The sequence below is a fragment of the Bombyx mandarina genome, chromosome 01, assembly GCF_030267445.1.
Source record: "Bombyx mandarina strain Sakado chromosome 01, ASM3026744v2".
Taxonomy (NCBI): Eukaryota; Metazoa; Arthropoda; class Insecta; order Lepidoptera; family Bombycidae; genus Bombyx; species Bombyx mandarina.
This window is the reverse complement of record NC_143208.1, coordinates 15,511,475-15,517,695: the sequence shown is the minus strand read 5'-3', so window position 1 is coordinate 15,517,695 and position 6,221 is coordinate 15,511,475.

Below are 6,221 nucleotides of genomic sequence, written 5' to 3'. Positions count from 1 at the left end.
TACGTAGTAAGTAAAGTTCGCTTAGTGATCGAAATTCGACCGAAATCACGGAGTCTTCAAGGTTTTGATTAATTTTATGTATTAAATTTTATGTGATGTTTTATTGCTGAGTAAAAATACGATTACTTTTCCAAAACTTGATAATTCGGCAGTGGTTACTATAGAAATTATTAAAATCGCTTTAAAAATTACCTACGGGATATGTGGTACCGTGTTTGCCTAATAAAACGATAATAAAAGATATTTTAGTGAATAAGTAATGGTTTATTAGGAAATTCGTTAAAAAAGTAATTAATTGAACGCAAACACTGGATTTCCTGCTAACAACGACGACTAGGTTTCATGTGGCTCGCAAAATTTTCCGCTCGCTTAATTCCTGTTTAGCTTGTTCGTTTTAATATTGAGTTTAACATTGAATATTGATTTCTAGTAAGAGCATAATTATTGTTGAAATAAATTGATACAATTAATATATAAAAAAAAAGTTTGTTTTTTATGGCTTAGATGTGTGGCCGAGCTCACAGCCCACCTGGTGTTAAGTGGTAACTGGAGCCCATAGACATCTATAACGTAAATGCGCCACACACCTTGAGATATAGTTCTAAGGTCTCAGTATAGTCACAACGGCTGCCCCACCCTTCAAACCGAAACGCATTACTGCTTCACGGCAGAAATAGGCGGGGCGGTGGTACCTACCCGTGCGGACTCACAAGAGGTCCTACCACCAGTAAAAAGATTAAGCCCGTAAAACGATTTCTTCATTATCTACCTTTTTACGGACGGTCATATTTTCACTGGTTATTTATATAGTTCGTCAAAGATTTTATGCAAAGAAAGTTTACTGGTTTTTTTGTTGTTGTGCTGATAAAGTTTTCGGGATTAAAATAAAGAGATTAGTATAAGTGGGCCAAGGGACTCAACTTCTCCACCTGTAGTCAAAGTTTTACCAAAACTAATAAGTGTCACAATATTGAGATTCCCCTCCACTATGAGGCACGAGGTTGAATTTTAATGGGTTAATTGAAGCTTGCATTTGATTTAATAAATAAATTTATCTAAATAAATAAAATTGCGTTGTAAATACGGTATTTAAGGGCAGAAATACCAAGGACTGTTATACCAATTGTGTTCACGTTTCTCACGACTACCAAATTCTTTGAAGCCTAATTATCTGACAAGGCACAAAAACAAAGCCAATTAATTAATTTCTATAGAGTTCTTAAACAAAGCTTTAGTACTCAAGGAGTGCTGCAAGAGAGACCGTACAAATAGTTACTAAAGTTTTACATTTAATGATAACTGACCAATGACTATCGGAGAATAGAATAATTGCAGTGCAATGAACCGTTCAGTTATAAAGCGGTTACATACTGTTCATTACACCAATGAAACCTTATTAAAGACAATAAGCTTCATGATGATTGTAAAATAAGAGAAAATCTTTCTACTTCCATACCTACGACTTATGAAATACTTGTTAGGCCCCACCGAACTTCGCGATAGTTCAAACAAAAATGATTTTGTATGGACAACAAAACAAAATCAATCAATGCAATAAAGTGAATAAAAACATTCAAATTCTCATTTTTTTTTAACTACCTTTTCATATACACATAGACCGTGTATTTCACAATCCATCCAACAGCATCATAATGTATTGTAATAAGAAATTTAACTGATGTTCAATTTTAGAACTAGATCAGAAGCGTTAAAAAGACGCATCACAACAGATCCGAAGGTCATCCGTGGGTAGTTCGTCCCTGGCCTGGATGTGGCATGAATGGATTCTGGCTCTGAAATCGATTCCAATGGCGTCTCACAGTCTGTCTGTTGTTTGACGTCATCTGAAAGAAAGTGCTATTACAGGTCTCGTTATGGTGCCAAAACGACGGGACTAGCTTGGGGTGGGCGGTTGGAAAAACATCGACTGCTATTCGAAAACGAACTTTGTTTGCTATAATAGAACTTATTTTGTTATTTTAAATTTCATTGAAATCGTTTTCGTTTTTATATCTTGTTTAATGAGATTGTTTCCGGTTTACGTATCGGAATTGCTGTTACATAAAAAAAAAATTAGTTCCGTGTCTATACGTTTGACGTGACCTGGAGTAATGTTAAGCAGTAACCGTAGGACAGGGTCTAGTGGAGACAACTTATGAGGGCCCTATGTATCAGCTGGGTACCCTACGAATACAACAACAACAACAACACGCTTTGTGAAGCTAGCATACATAACCCCTCGGGGTAACTAGCAATGGGGAGGCAAAAAAAATGTCGCTAATTCTAAATGGAACGTCTAATCGGCTATTTATATCAAAGATAGATTTGCAGTTTAACAGTATTGGCGGAAGAGGTTACTTTTTTTTCTATCTATGCTGATAGCCTTGCGAGGCTATATCAGCGTCGCCTTAACTAGTAGGTGAGCTCATGGGACTCAAACCTGATGACGTTGCCAACACGAACCCTAGCAAGAGCCGTGCTTCGCAGAATCTACCACCAGATCGGAAACGCGACCCACTGAGAAGATCGCGCGAGAAACTCAGTGGGCTGTGTCTGAGGGTAGAGGTTAGTATGAACTCTCATCTGCTTATACCACCGCACCGGCGGGCTCTTGGCTATTTCTAACACAAGAAGCTTACATGCGTTTTGGTCTGAAAGGTTTATGAGACTTCGGTTTGATTCTTCATCTTGTGAGATATGTGAGTTATCGAGAATTGATTAGGATGAAACGGTATCTAAAACCGTGTTCCCAATTAGGCTAATACACAATAATAAAATTAATTTCATCTTTATTTTAAACTATTGATACTAATCAGGATATTAGACCGAAGTTATAAAATTATTATACTGTGAACGGTCCTTTTTGCGTGTGCGAATTCTCAAGTTAAAACGAGGATGTCTTAAAGTTGGTGAAAATGACATTTAAAGATTTCATTACAAACATGCGTACCAAGCTAATAAAAGAGTGTTAAAATGTCAGTAATTAGTATAAGCACTACGATACACTAGTAAGTTTATCAGAAATTAATACGTCTCTCTACCAAATACTTACAGCACCTAACAAGTTGAAAACTAAGAGCTTTGGATGTGCGTGGGTGATAAAATTATGTGAAATTGGAAGACGCTGTACGTCGTATAAAAGTATCCATGTCACCGAAGCCGCTTCAACGCTCTGTGTGTATGATAAATTAGATGCACACAATGTGTGTTCATTTATTACGCATTACTTATTACAAAAACAAAGAGTAAGAATATTACAGAAACATTAACTTTATTGGCATTGGTATCGTGCCGCGTGATGTCTTCTTTTTAATTTGCATATTTATTTAGTTCTATTTTATTTTCCCGAAACGTGAAGTAATGATTTTAGTTAAAACTAATTTAAGGATTTATTCTCGAGTCTTTTATTGTCATTTTATTATTTACGGCGTTTAGAATGTTAAACGGTTTTAGTGGTCACAGGCGACTTAGATTTTATTCGCAATGTTCAAAATAAAATAATGGTAAAAAAACACGATATTAAATCGTAAATTTAGTTTTAGCTAGTTCAGGATTAACGAAAACTCATGAGTAAGATATAATGAATTTAGGTTCGTTATTTTTAACTGACTCCAAAGGAGACAAGGCTTTTCTCATTTTAAAACAAAGTAAGTACCTAAGGATAATTTAGTTCGATTATCAACTAAAATAGAACAGGTTGGTATATTTCTGTTTTATTTCTACAATAAATATAACACAATTTCATTAGGTTAAAATGGTAATTATTCTAATAAAGCCTCTTAATAGCTACGTAAAAGTCAATAGGAATTTTTACAACTGTCAAAACCAAAATATTATGTGTATTATCTATACAACAAACAAACGCTCGAAAACGCAGTAAAATTTTCGTTTAAAAAGTATCTTGTGATAAATATAACGGCCGTCTGGTGTAGTGATAAGTGACATGGTCACTACACAAGGGGGTCGCGGGTTCGAATCCCGCCAAGGGAAGATATTTTATGATAAATATAAAAATGTCTATTCCAGTGTTGTGGATGTATATTAAATATATGTATGTGTATAATAAAAATATTACATTTATTTCCGTTATCTGGTACCTGTAACACAAGTTCTTTACGAACTTGCCACGGGACCAGTTAACGTGGCGTGATTGTTAGTAAATATTTATTATTATTATTTAATATTTAAAGTCAAAAAGGATTGTATTGGAATGTTAGTTGTTGATACAATGTAGAGAATTTTTCAACTTTCGACCATAAAACAGTTATTTTATGTGCGTTGTTAATCACAGGCCAGCTAGAGGACTTGTGATACCTGAGACTGCACCACTCCATGGCACCAATAATTCGTAACAAAATGCACTTTTGTACCGCAGACGTTTCTCGTCTAAAAATATTGAAAATAAAAATAAATACTAATACTGTCATTTATATTATACATACCTACTGATTGATTATTGATGTTGGTATAAATATCTAACTGAGATTGATAGATTCCAACACCGTTTATTCGTTTGGATTGGAATTTTGATGTTAACACCTCGGAATTGTTTTTATCATAGTACCATTAACAGATGATAGGTGTCACGCATCTCACTTCCACAAACGCGTAAGTAACTTTCAAATATTTCATAATTGATAAAATCTAAAGAGTACAAAAATATTCTACCAATTTCATTAATAATACGACGGGCCTTCCCCGCTTCCTTGGTTATTTCCAGAACTTGTTAGCAGCTACTTGAATTGATCATGACTACTAACTATAACGAAACTATATTGATGTAGGGTTGCTCAAGAAAATAATTGAAATGGAAACCAATTTTTATTACGCTCAATTATGGCTCATCGTAGTAAAGTAGCCTTTATAAATTCCGAATATACAAATTCTAAAAGATGCTTGCACCATCTAGCGGCCTTTATCGACATTATTCAAGCGTTTGAATGCTAAAAAGATAAAAGCTACAGCACTAAAACAGATGGCGCTTTAAAATCTGTTCAACGAGTTCACAAATTCTGATTTTGACAAATTTCGTTTTTTTTTCTGGTTTTGATTACTGGTGGCCCTGAGGCCTTTCCAGTTTAACCAGGAAAGGTGGGCGTGCAAAGGCTCTGCCAAGAGGGGTGGGATTTGCTAACAGCTGCCCGAGCGCCTCCGAAGGAGACCTAACAACTCAAGAGCAGTTGCAGTTTTACTGGTGGTAGGACCTTTTGTGAGTCCGCGCGGGTGGGTATGGTAACAGAATTTAAAAACAAATGCCAATGAGTGTGAAGTTGAACTAGCTTAAAAATTAAAACAACCTTAAATTTTTTTGATTAATGACTATTATCTAATTACGTCGTCATGGCCTAACGAATATGACGACCGGTGCATTCGTGTTGAACGATGCGCCGGTATTCGAATCTCAGGCGGGGACCAATTTTTCTAATGAAATACACACTCAACAAATGTTCACGATATACTTCCACGGTGTAGGAATAACATCGTGTAATAAAAACGAAACCCGCAAAATTATAATTTGCGTAATTACTGGTGGTAGGACCTCTTGTGAGTCCGCACGAGTGGGTACCACCACCCTGCCTATTTCTGCCGTGAAGCAGTAATGCGTTTCGGTTTGAAGGGCGGGGCAGCCGTTATAACTATACTAAGACCTTAGAACTTATATCTCAAGGTGGGTAGCGCATTTACGTCGTAGATGTCTATGGGCTCCAGTAACCACTTAACACCAGGTGGGCTGTGAGCCCGTCCACCCATCTAAGCAATAAAAAAATAATAATAAAAAGTTGCTTCGCGAACGAATCTACTACCGAATCGGAATCGCGACCCGCTGAGAAGATCTGGCGAGAAACTCAGCGGACTGATGTATGGGTTAGGTTGCACGTCGAACTCTGTGTCGAGTCCGACGAGTACGGTTACCGGGATCCCTAAGCCTGCCCCTAGTTTTAGAGCTGAAGGCGTCTAATGCAAAGTTTATTGGATCTGATGGATCCGTAAAGACGTGGCCTATTTTGTAAAGAATGTTAAATTGTATTAAAACCTTAAACTATTTTTCAGTTCAAAACCGGAAGAGTTTACAGTCCACGGTCCACCTAAGTTTGAATATTTTTGATTGAAGTGGTCAAGTCTTAGTCTATCAGTCTAGTTACTAGACTCTAGTATTCTAACTAGTCAGGTCATAAGTATTGTCACACAGTAAAAACTTTTCTTTTCGAATGCTGGCCACA